Below are 14,140 nucleotides of genomic sequence, written 5' to 3'. Positions count from 1 at the left end.
TATTATATGGTGTATAAAAAGTCGTAAGAGCGACTCCCCGGGTACCATCATAATTATAACGGTACCGTTATAGTTACAAGGGTACTCCTCGGTGCCATCATAATTATAATGGTACTACCAAGCATATCACATGTTAAAATGGTGCCTTATATCTCATTGGTTGATCACAGAATTTCGTCATTATATGATGTATAAAAGTCGTACTTTACTAAATGAACACATCATTTTCTCTCTGAGGAAAAAAAACCCATTAGTTATCACTGAAAAAGCATATAAGACATGGCAGATAGCGTTTTAGTGCGCTCTGAAAGCATGGACACAAAATGTGGAAATACTGACGAAAATATTCCACTGGTCACTGACGAAGATGACCCTGTGAAAACATTTCAACAGGATAACACAGACAGATCATCGAGACAATCCAATGGTGATTATTGCAGATTGGATTTAGGAAACGACTGCTATGTAGTCGCAAACAAATTCCGAGAGAAAATCCTTATTCACGTCAGGCTGTATGACACGTCAGAATCAGGGACATTATTTCCTACAAAGAAAGGCGTGACTCTCAGTCCCCAACAATGGAAAAAAAAACTACAGGTTTGGCACTGTAAAGACGTTGATGAAGCCATAGAGAATTACCTTAGGGGTGAAGACATTGACTTAATGATACATCTGGGGCGTAATAATTATGTGTCATTGAAGACTGGATATGCATCCGACGTTGGTTCATGCCCATCTTTGACGACAATTCAAGAATTCAACCCACTAAATCGGGCGTGGCGTTAAATTTCGAACAATGGAGAAGATTGAAAGACTGTATGTTAATAATGCCTGAATACATCAGAGACACTCTTGACAATGTTGAGTTTTGTGTAACGAGAGATGACCATCAAAACCAAGAAGGAATGTTAAGGTGTTTTGAATGCAATCCAAATCAGGTTCTGAACTAGTGATTTTATGAAGAAAACTTTTATCACCGAGTGGGACTAACATTAATAATACCATATGCGAGGTTTTTTCTTACTAATGGAGTTACTTGTCAAATTACTACACGTACGAAGCTTGCATTACATGTGTGTATATATTGTAGTCACTAGTAAATATTTTATAATGCCTATGTAGAAATACAGTTTGAATTTCATTGTTGTGATATTGACTAGGAACGAATTAAAGATACTGAACTTAATTGTGTCTTGGTTCTTTGTAACTTTTAATAGAGATACTTACAATAAACGGTATACGTGTTGAAAGGGGAGCAACCATTATTCATAGAACATTCCATATTTTGCGTCTATTGTATTCTCTCAAGTTCTGATCTCAAAATAATAATCAATCGTTGTAATACGAAACAATCGGGTACTGTTAGCATGCAAATTAAATATTAAAAAACTATGAAGAATAATGGTTACCCCCCTACCAATACGTACATCGCTTATTGTAAGTATCCTTATCAACGAGGCAATTTACCTTTTTTTTTCATTTGGTTCCTTTTGTCAAGAAGAATACATCAAACGTTTTCTTTTGTAAGAAATAAAAAGAACACATGATTCATATATCCATTCACGCCAATAAAAAAAACACAGTGTCTAACAGTAATTCCGTGTGACTCGTGAAACTCTGGAAGTCTTATGACACAGACAACAGAGAGTGCAACGGATCGTGTCAAGTCACGTGGTATAGGCGATACCACTCTGACCATGACAAATCCATTTCTTTCGCCTCTCAATGACCCAACATTTTGTGTAATTATAGTCTTTTTTTTTTGCTATAAAATCGGTCATTTCTTTTCATATTTTTATACAGAAAGTAAAGAAGACTAACTGAATTGTGATGAAATATTTCGCTTTGTAATTGAGGTCTACGGACGGCGAAATAAGGTTAAGTATTTTTTTCATTCATATAACAAAATAAAGGAACTTTTACGAAAGAAAAAATTCCAAACAGAATTGAATATCATTTTTTCATCTTTATTTATCTAATTACTATTGTTTTTCCCCATTGGATTAACACCTGGATAACCTGTATAAGTTTTCATTAAAAAAACACTATTTCACCAAATGAGTAATAAATACTTTTCTTTATGAACAAAGCAGATATTACATAACTTATATTATTTTACCTTCATGTGGACTGTAGCACTGATTATTCATATGCACTAATCCAATGGGAAAAAACACTACGAAACACTATATATCCTCCAGTGAATAAACATCCATTAGTTCTTCAATAGTCAATTGGAGATATCTTCTGTGATCTCCAATTTCCTGTTCATGGAAGTGGATCTTGTCCATTAGAAGTTGCTTATAATTCGTCCAGACAATGCTGAAAAAGACAAAAAAGCATTGATAAAAAAGGATATTAGGACAAAAAGATGATGAAAGGAAAATCAGGAATTGAATGAAAAATAATATTCATTAATTTTCTGTCCAATGGACTGTGGTATCACACTGCTGGCCTTCTTCCACCGTTCCAGCTGGAAATAACATGTCACCGAAAAAAATAAAAATAGCATGTGAAAAAAAAAACAAATGTTACTAAAAGGAAAATATCATTATGATAATAAACAGATGATTTTAAAAGATATGAATAAGTTTATAAATACTTACACTGCAGCTTCATTTTGGCCCTCCTCCTCAGTGTCGTCGTCGTAATTTTCATCCTCGTCATCAGATATACTGCAATAAAGAGTACATTGAAGAAATACAAATGATATTTTACAAAGTATAATCATAATCAGAAGATACCATGTGATAACTGAACTCATTACATAACGAAAATGACATTGAAATACCACATAGGGACAAATATACTTACTCGGAGTAATCCATATCATTTATATATAAAAGGGCATTCGTTTCCTCATCAACAGATACCATTCTGAAGTAAATACAAATGGATGCATATAAGTATACGGAAACAACAGCTGGACATTGCACACAAGTTATATAAAAAAAAATCTTGTTCTCCATAGTATTTACAAATTTCTTTATAGTATGTAAATGTTGCGTGACCTGTGACATGCTTATCATATGTGTACATATACTCTGTTATTAATTTAAATGTATTGAGTGTATACATGTAGACTTAATGTATATTATCCTCCTCCGTAACACCGTTATTGGTCCTTTTTCTGAAGTGAAATTAAAGTAAGTATAATAAACTCCAAAAATATAACAAAATATAAAAATAAAGTCAGTAGGAATACCATACCACGTATACTTACATGTTAAATTATGGATACTTTTGTTTCTGATATTTTATTATAAGATCAACGAATGATCAAATTAGACGAAAATAGCCGTGAAATTGGTCACAGTTCTAGCGATTTGTACATTTAGTCTTTTAACATAGTCAATGAAATATACGTATTTATCACGGAGACTTAGAACTGACTGTGGGTCATAAACAAAAAAAACGTTCGAACACAATCATATTTCATTCGAAAGCTTTAGTTTAATTTTCCATAGCCTCGGTAAAAAACAACTTTAATACAGATAGCTTTTGCTGGATATACTTTCGAATTAACTTCATACAAACATCTTATTATTGCATACATCTCGGTTATCTGCATAAGGTGTGAATATACATGTATATAGAAAGGAGTAGAAATCAGAGAATATTGCATATTTGCAATAATGATAGTGAGGGTGAATTTTATTTCCTTAAAAATGCAAAGTGTATGAAGATTTCATATTAGAAAACCATATTTTGTCCGATATCCCAACATGTTAAAATTGGTTCATTTACTTAATGCACAAAAAAAGAATAAAATAATCTTTGTAACTATATTCCAGTAGCCCTAGTAAAGAACATTACTGTTATTAAGATTAAGACTAAGTTTTGTGATCTCTTTCTCTACTACAGTACATTTCAATTTTATCAAGAATGTGTATTTTTATCAAAGTTGTGTGAGTGTATGTGTGAAAGCGTATATTGTCGCTGTGATGAAAAAGCCGTGGTCAGTGTATACATAATTATATTTAAGCGTACTCCTCACTGTAAAAACGGCCCCAGTCAGAACGGCCCCACTGCAATAACGGCCCCAGTCGAAACGGTCTCACTTTTATATAGGCAGATATAAGACAAAGCTTCTGACGGAACACATTGAGATTGATTAAAAGTAAATTTAAATGAATGAACGTGTTTGTTCACAATCTTATTAAAGATGGTTGGTTAGGTTAATAATTTATACCTACATATACAAGTAAGTAATGTTGCAAATGATGATTGTTTTACGTTCACGATCTCAAGCAGCGTTTGATAGATCTAATATTCAAGTAAGAAATCAATTTGAAATGTCCTCAAAATACTTTTAGTATTGATTTCTCATCGACTCATGTATGCTTGAGACGAGGATATTGTTGGAAAGGGAAGTTCTAGCATTTAACTCGGAAATTACTTGTACTTGTTTAGTAGGAGTTTTTGATATTTTGACAAACGAAAAAATGTTGAGAATGCAGTTAAAGTAATAAATATATTAAAATATTTAATTACTGCAATATTTTTCAACATGTTCAGTGTGTTGATTATATACATTGGTCTTCTAAATGTTCACTGTAAAGTATGTGGTAAGTTTTGCTTGTAACATTATCTTACGTACAAAACGAACATGTAGCTCACATTTCAGTATCTAAGAAATTACAAGAAATAAATTATCTTTCTCATCAATAAGATAGAAAACGTCCAAATGTTAGTATGTGAAACATTTGTTAAACTATTAGAAATCATATGTACATGTGTCAAAAATTTAGTGAATTTGAGCAAAGGTATTGTTCTTAGTTATGAAAGACGTTAAAATAAGTTTTAATTATGTGAATTATGATGACATGCACTGAAATTTCGAAGAGAACGGCCTGTGTTTTAGATGAGCCTACCAGAATGTATGAGGCAGCATTGAATTGTATCCTATATATATATATATATATATAAACATGTATTGTTTTACTGATATTCATGATTTGATTTGTTCTTTCCCGTACAGTTTACTGTAATTTTGTGTGATATCAGCGCCTTTACAATTTAGCGTATCTAATGGTCATTTTTAACACACACATGACTGTATGTATACGGTCCGTAAGTGCAAATTATGTACAACATATGTAAAATACACAATTTATATTACAAAAGAGAGGGAGAGTGATTCATGATTCCATAGAAATTAAATTTCCTGCCAAACATCTCAACTTTTCAAGCTTTTCTGAACTTTTCTTAATCTTTCATTTTGTTGCTATCGAAACAAAAGGCCTATAAACTTCATGTATATGTAACATAACTTTTGATATGCAACTTTTTATAAATCCCGTAAAAACCTATTGATTGAACATCGCTAATATAATTGTGGCCTATATCATTGTTTTCTTCTGATGGATTGTATCTTTATTTTTATTGTATTTGATAACTTAATAAATAACTATATACTTGCGTAATAGGAATTACTACACAGTATACACTATATAATTACCATATAATTACCTATATACACTGACCACGGCTATTTCATTTTGTGGTGACACCTGTCAATCATAACTTGTTATAACTTCAGATTCTCTATTTTCTTTGGGTTTACAGCGACAATATACGCTTTCACACACACACACTCACACAACTTTGATAAAAACACACACATTCTTGATAAAACGTATTTTTGTCAAATTGGGAAACTGTTTATTCTAACAACACTACATTGTAAATTATACACCTCTTTAAAACGTTTCTTTGACAGAATAAATGTTAAAGTATGGATACTTTTGTTTCTGATATTTTTTTATTAGATCAACGAATGATTAAATTAGACGAAAATAGCCGTGAAATTGGTAACAGTTCTAACGATTTGTACATTTAGTCTTTTAACAAAGTCAATGAAATATACGTGTTTATCATGGAGACTTAGAACGGACTGTGGGTCATAGACAAAAAAATTCGAACACAATCATATTTCATTCGAAAGCTTTAATTTTATTTTCCATAGCCTCTGTAAAAAAACAACTTTAATACAGATAGCTTTTGCTGGTTATACTTTCGAATTAACTTTATACAGACATCTTATTTTTGCATATATCTCGGTTATCTGCATAAGGTGTGAATATACATGTATATAGAAAGGAGAAGAAATCAGAGAATATTGCATTTTGCAATAACGATAGTGAGGGTGAATTTTATTTCCTTAAAAATGCAAAGTGTATGAAGATTTCATATTAGAAAACCATATTTTGTCCGATATCCCAACATGATTAAGTTGGTTCAATTTCTGAATGCATCAAAAAAAAAAATAAAATAATCTTTGTGACTAGATCTATATTCCATTAGCCCTAGATAAGAACATTACTGTTATTAAGATTAAGACCAAGTTTTGTGATCTCTTTCTCTACTACAGTACATTTCAATTTTATCAAGAATGTGTGTTTTTATCAAAGTTGTGTGAGTGTGTGTGTGAAAGCGTATATTGTCGCTGTAAACCCAAAGAAAATAGAGAATATGAAGTTATAACCAGTTATGATTGACAGGTGTCACCAAAAAATGAAATAGCCGTGGTCAGTGTATACGTATTTAATTAATGGTAATTTTATAGTGTATACTGTGTAGTAATTCCTATTACGCAACGGATAGCCGAAAGGATTAAGAATATACACATACAAGTATATAGTTATTTATTAAGTTATCAAATACAATAAAAATAAAGATACAATCCATCAGAAGAAAACAATGATATATGTCACAATTATATTAGCGATGTTCAATCAATAGGTTTTTTACGGGATTTATAAAAAGATGCATATCAAAAGTGTATGTTACATATACATGTAGTTTATAGGCCTTTTGTTTCGATAGCAACAAAATGAAAGATTAAGAAAAGTTCAGAAAAGCTTGAAAAGTTGAGATGTTTGGCAGGAAATTTAATTTCTATGGAATCATGAATCACTCTCCCTCTCTTTTGTAATATAAATTGTGTATTTTACATATGTTGTACATAATTTGCACTTACGGACCGTATACATACAGTCATGTGTGTGCGAAAAATGACCATTAGATACGCTAAATTGAAAAGGCGCTGATATCACACAAAATTACAGTAAACTGTACGGGAAAGAACAAATCAAATCATGAATATCAGTAAAACAATACATGTTTATATATATATATATATATATATATATATATAGGATACAATTCAATTCTGCCTCATACATTCTGGTAGGCTCATCTAAAACACAGGCCGTTCTCTTCGAAATTTCAGTGCATGTCATCATAATTCACATAATTAAAACTTATTTTAACGTCTTTCATAACTAAGAACAATACCTTTGCTCAAATTCACTAAATTTTTGACACATGTACATATGATTTCTAATAGTTTAACAAATGTTTCACATACTAACATTTGGACGTTTTCTATCTAAATTGATGAGAAAGATAATTTATTTCTTGTAATTTCTTAGATACTGAAATGTGAGCTACATGTTCGTTTTGTACGTAAGATAATGTTACAAGCAAAACTTACCACATACTTTACAGTGAACATTTAGAAGACCAATGTATATAATCAACACACTGAACATGTTTAAAAATATTGCAGTAATTAAAGATTTGAATATATTTATTACTTTAACTGCATTCTCAACATTTTTTCGTTTGTCAAAATATCAAAAACTCCTACTAAACAAGTACAAGTAATTTCCGAGTTAAATGCTAGAACTTCCCTTTTCAACAATATCTTCGTCTCAAGCATACATGAGTCGATGAGAAATCAATACTAAAAAAGTATTTTGAGGACATTTCAAATTGATTTCTTACTTGAATATTAGATCTATCAAACGCTGCTTGAGATCGTGAACGTAAAAAAATCAACATTTGCAACATTACTTACTTGTATATGTAGGTATAAATTATTAACCTAACCAACCATCTTTAATAAGATTGTGAACAAACACGTTCATTCATTTAAATTTACTTTTAATCAATCTCAATGTGTTCCGTCAGAAGCTTTGTCTTATATCTGCCTATATAAAAGTGAGACCGTTTCGACTGGGGCCGTTATTGCAGTGGGGCCGTTCTGACTGGGGCCGTTTTTACAGTGAGGAGTACGCTTAAATATAATTATGTATACACTGACCACGGCTTTTTCATCACAGCGACAATATACGCTTTCACACACACACTCACACAACTTTGATAAAAATACACATTCTTGATAAAATTGAAATGTACTGGTACAGTAGTAGAGAAAGAGATCACAAAACTTAGTCTTAATCTTAATAACAGTAATGTTCTTTTCTAGGGCTAATGGAATATAGTTACAAAGATTATACAAGTAAATGAACCAATTTTAACATGTTGGGATATCGGACAAAATATGGTTTTCTAATATGAAATCTTCATACACTTTGCATTTTTAAGGAAATAAAATTCACCCTCACTATCGTTATTGCAAATATGCAATATTCTCTGATTTCTTCTCCTTTCTATATACATGTATATTCACACCTTATGCAGATAACCGAGATGTATGCAATAATAAGATGTTTGTATGAAGTTAATTCGAAAGTATATCCAGCAAAAGCTATCTGTATTAAAGTTGTTTTTTTACCGAGGCTATGGAAAATAAAATTAAAGCTTTCGAATGAAATATGATTGTGTTCGAAAGTTTTTTTGTTTATGACCCACAGTCCGTTCTAAGTCTCCGTGATAAACACGTATATTTCATTGACTATGTTAAAAGACTAAATGTACAAATCGCTAGAACTTTGACCAATTTCACGGCTATTTTCGTCTAATTTGATCATTCGTTGATCTAATAATAAAATATCAGAAACAAAAGTATCCATAATTTAACATTTATTCTGTCAAAGAAACGTTTTAAAGAGGTGTATAATTTACAATGTAGTGTTGTTAGAATAAACAGTTTCCAATTTGACAAAAAAACGTTGTACGAAAGAAAGAACAAAACACAGCAAGAAAAACTATCAAAGATATTAAACAATTTCAATGTAACAAGCATTGTAGAATATCTAGGCATAAATTCTACAGGTATATAATGAAATGATAAGTTACAAATTAGTGCCGTGTTTCGTATTTTTCTATCATTATAATGTACAAGATAATACACAAATTCTTCAAAAATAAAATAAACAAAATCAGCGCTGAATAAACAGTTGAAATAAACATTTCCCTTTTTAAACATTTTTGTAACGGGGCCGTTTTGACTGGGGCCGTTTTTACAGTGGGCCGTTTTAAGTGGGATTCGTTCTCAGGTATACATAAAGATCAGTGTACCGATTAGGCTAATTTGCGCTTGGTGTGTAATATAACAACGGAGACGCACTCGCGAGTTTGGACAGCTGTGTAACATGATCTTGCTGATAAATATATGATATATTGTCAAAATCTCAGAAAACTGATTGTATTGATGTAATGATGATTTTTTTATAAAGGGAAAAGATCATCTCTTACAGCTAATCATGACACAAAAAAAATAATTTTCTTAAATCAAGAGCAGCTTTTAATGTGTTATTCAACTCATTTTTAAATACTTACAAAGTGAAGGTTTTGATTTTACACACACACATGAGCTCAAAATGAATTTTGACAGTACTGCCTAAAATCATGATATTTACAATGCCAGTACAGTCAAATGAGTACAGATTGTTGTACTATAACTTTAAATACGTCTTTAAAATGAGATAGGATAAGTTGACAATGCATGGAGGGAAAATCAGTCAACTTAATAAACACGAAGTAAAATTGTTTTTGGGCTATAAAGAGGGTGAAAAACAAGCTACAAAACTTACTGCATGAAACATAATCCGATCTCCATGATATCTTGGTGATTCCGGGTTGACATGATAGGGGCTGATCGATGCCGTCTGTGTACACCTGTAGATCAAGCCCGTCTGTCCCCATCATGGCCTCTGCATATTCGTTCAGTGTAATGAAGATCACCTCTTTGTGGAGAGTCTTCATGTCCATGCAACTGCAACCTTCGATGCTGACATCGTATTGGATGGACTGCAGTCCTGTGCTGATGCAACAATCATCGGGTGTTGCGCATCCGTGGACCGCTCCAATAACTACGATTACTGCGATGCATTTATAGGTATCCATTTTTGTTTCGTTGTGACGAGGCTGATTCAGCGACTGGTCATGTGATGTCCGTTAATTTAAATATCATTTTTGGCAATCTACGCAATTTCATCTCGTGTTGTGATTAATTGAAACAGATGAATGAAATCATGTCATTTATAAATGTAAACTTTATTCGCTTTTTGATATTTGTATTTTGTTTTACCTGTGTATTTCTGAAATTTTATTTAGCACGGGGATATCATGTCCAAATTATCCTGACCCTAAGGATTTCGCCATCAATTTGCAATTCTATTTTAACCTATAGTTTCACCGTTGTCAATTTTATTGTAACGTTAGAGGACAACATGTAACGTAAACGGACAAGATGAATCTTGAGAAAGCGAGTCTTTTGAGGTTTCGTGTTACAGATTTTTTCATCCATTACCTCACTTATCAATATTAACCTTACGGTTCAACTATCGTCTTATTCTGGTTTTAACATTGTAGTAGGAATTTTTTTAAGTGGGGTTCCCTACCAACGCTAGTAATAATTGTATGGGCTTTGTGTTGTCTTTTTTTAAGTAGCGTCCCCCCACCCCTACCCAACGCTAGAAATAATTGCATTGCTTTTGTGTAGAAGGTATAAAGCTCGAGGTTCCCCCAAAAATTCTACACTGACGAATATATCTCGTATCATATTCTTCAATTCTCGCACAAAATGGCACAGGCTTATGTAGACTATGTGTAAGTATACGTGGTATGGTATTCCTACTGACTTTATTTTTATATTCTGTTATATTTTTGAAGTTTATTATACTTACTTTAATTTCACTTCAGAAAAAGGACCAATAACGGTGTTACGGAGGAGGATAATATACATTAAGTCTACATGTATACACTCAATACATTTAAATTAATAACAGAGTATATGTATACATATGATAAGCATGTTACAGGTCACGCAACATTTACATACTATAAAGAAATTTGTAAATACTATGGAGAACAAGATTTTTTTTATATAATTTGTGCAATGTCCAGCTGTTGTTTCCGTATACTTATATGCATCCATTTGTATTTACTTCAGAATGGTATCTGTTGATGAGGAAACGAGTGCCCTTTTATATATAAACGATATGGATTACTTCGAGTAAGTATATTTGTCCCTATGTGGTATTTCAATGTCATTTTCGTTATGTAATGAGTTCAGTTATCACATGGTATCTTCTGATTATGATTATACTTTGTAAAATATCAATTGTATTTCTCCAATGTACTCTTTATTGCAGTATATCTGATGACGAGGATGAAAATTACGACGACGACACTGAGGAGGAGCGCCAAAATGAAGCTGCAGTGTAAGTATTTATAAACTTATTCATATCTTTTAAAATCATCTGTTTATTATCATAATGATATTTTCCTTTTAGTAACATTTGGTTTTTTTTCACATGCTATTTTTATTTTTTTCAGTGACATGTTATTTCCAGCTGGAATGGTGGAAGAAGGCCAGCAGTGTGATACCAAAGTCCATTGGACGGAAAAGTAATGAATGTTATTTTTCATTCAATTCCTGATTTTCCTTTCATCATCTTTTTGTCGTAATATCCTTTTTTATCAATGCTTTTTTGTCTTTTTCAGCATTGTCTGGACGAATTATAAGCAACTTCTAATGGACAAGATCCACTTCCATGAACAGGAAATTGGAGATCACAGAAGATATCTCCAATTGACTATTGAAGAACTAATGGATGTTTATTCACTGGATGATATATAGTGTTTCGTAGTGTTTTTCCCATTGGATTAGTGCATATGAATAATCAGTGCTACAGTCCACATGAAGGTAAAATAATATAAGTTATGTAATATCTGCTTTGTTCATAAAGAAAAGTATTTATTACTCATTTGGTGAAATAGTGTTTTTTTTAATGAAAATTTATACAGGTTATCCAGGTGTTAATCCAATGGGGAAAAACAATAGTAATTAGATAAATAAAGATGAAAAAATAATATTCAATTCTGTCTGGATTTTTTTCTTTCGTAAAAGTTCCTTTATTTTGTTATATGAATGAAAAAAATACTTTACCTTATTTCGCCGTCCGTAGACCTCAATTACAAAGCGAAATATTTCATCACAATTCAGTTAGTCTTCTTTACTTTCTGTGTAAAAATATGAAGAAAATGACCGGTTTTATAGCAAAAAAAAAGACTATAATTACACAAAATGTTGGGTCATTGAGAGGCGAAAGAAATGGATTTGTCATGGTCAGAGTGGTATCGCCTATACCACGTGACTTGACACGATCCGTTGCACTCTCTGTTGTCTGTGTCATAAGACTTCCAGAGTTTCACGAGTCACACGGAATTACTGTTAGACACTGTGTTTTTTTATTGGCGTGAATGGATATATGAATCATGTGTTCTTTTTATTTCTTACAAAAGAAAACGTTTTATGTATTCTTCTTGACAAAAGGAACCAAATGAAAAAAAGGTAAATTGCCTCGTTGATAAGGATACTTCCAATAAGCGATGTACGTATTGGTAGGGGGGTAACCATTATTCTTCATAGTTTTTGAATATTTAATTTGCATGCTAACAGTACACGATTGTTTCGTATTACAACGATTGATTATTATTTTGAGATCAGAACTTGAGAGAATACAATAGACGCAAAATATGGAATGTTCTATGAATAATGGTTGCTCCCCTTTCAACACGTATACCGTTTATTGTAAGTATCTCTATTAAAAGTTACAAAGAACCAAGACACAATAAATTCGTTCCTTGTCAATATCACAACAATGAAATTCAAACTGTATTTCTACATAGGCAATATAAAATATTTACTAGTGACTACAATATATACACACATGTAATGCCAGCTTCGTTCGTGTAGTAATTTGACAAGTAACTCCATTAGTATGAAATGAAGAGAAAGAACGACAACTCTGTTATAACAGAGTTTTCCTTCTAGAACGAAATGTTAACACGGCTAAATAAACCTATCAACCTGCTTATTTTCGCGATTTGAGTAATAAGGAAACCCAACGATATTTTTTGATGAAATTTTGAATGTAAGCTAAACTCGGCGAGATCTATCGATTGAAGTAATCACCTTAGCTGTGAAAATTCAAAATGACGAGATATTTTGGTGTAAAACCTCCAAAATCGACATTTTGACCACTGGGTTCTGTTTAATTCTTCCTAGTAAATTAACTAATAAAGCTGACATGCTAGAACTTTACATATAAAAGGTCCTTGCATTTCTGAACAAAATGGTATTTCTATAATGTTACATACAACGGCCACAATACAGCCTTGGTTATTGGTGGTAATTCGCAGGTTCTCGGTAAATTTCCACAACAGACAAGATATTTTGGGGTTCCGGACACGCCTTCCTTCGGAACTATTCTGAACGATTGGACCGGCAAATGTACCATTTAAAAATGAGTGATATTTTTCAAATTTTCTGTATAAGTGACTAAAAATCATAAAATGAGTAAATAATTTATGCACTAATCATCAAATTTATGTTACAAAATAAGCCCAAAAAGTGCAACAGTGAAATGGATCTGTTTGTACTGTCTCGAATACACAAAATCATGGCGCAGACGTTATCGCGCCCCCTATGAGGAATGTGTATTGTTTGTATCCGGTTGAGTAAAAACGTTGAAGCCGCCTTGATGTTCAAGTTAAATCCGGCATTATCAGGTAAGTAATTGTTCATTTTACTTGTTATAGCCATCAATATCATTAACGGTGGACATTAGTATTATCAGATATAGTTGATTGTTTTTGTAGGCCTGCAAATATAACGTTAGGTAGTACTGTTTACAGTCTGTTTATGATCATCATCGCGAGTGACTGTCTGACAACAGAACCATGCATGCGTTCTAAATCGTGGCTTAACAGCACGTAAACTGACAATTGTACTGCCTTTGAGGCAGATGCCGTTTGAATATATGTATCTCCTAATATATTGTTTTATCATTTGATTAAATTGCTAGTAGAGTTCTAGTTAACCCATAAAGTAATGCACATGTCGTTTCGGTAGTCCGTAGCTTCGTTACATGCCATTTCG

The 14,140-nt window shown here is 32.1% G+C and overlaps 1 pseudogene; it reads left to right on the top strand.

The window, feature by feature from the left end:
* The first annotated feature begins 279 nt into the window (after positions 1-279).
* LOC138327287 (uncharacterized) lies at positions 280-1,040 on the top strand (annotated as a pseudogene).
* Positions 1,041-14,140: the final 13,100 nt, after the last annotated feature.

The sequence above is a fragment of the Argopecten irradians genome, chromosome 7 (assembly GCF_041381155.1).
Source record: "Argopecten irradians isolate NY chromosome 7, Ai_NY, whole genome shotgun sequence".
In the NCBI taxonomy this organism is placed as follows: Eukaryota; Metazoa; Mollusca; class Bivalvia; order Pectinida; family Pectinidae; genus Argopecten; species Argopecten irradians.
Note: the sequence above shows the minus strand (reverse complement) of the source record. Positions and strands in the feature narration are given on the sequence as shown.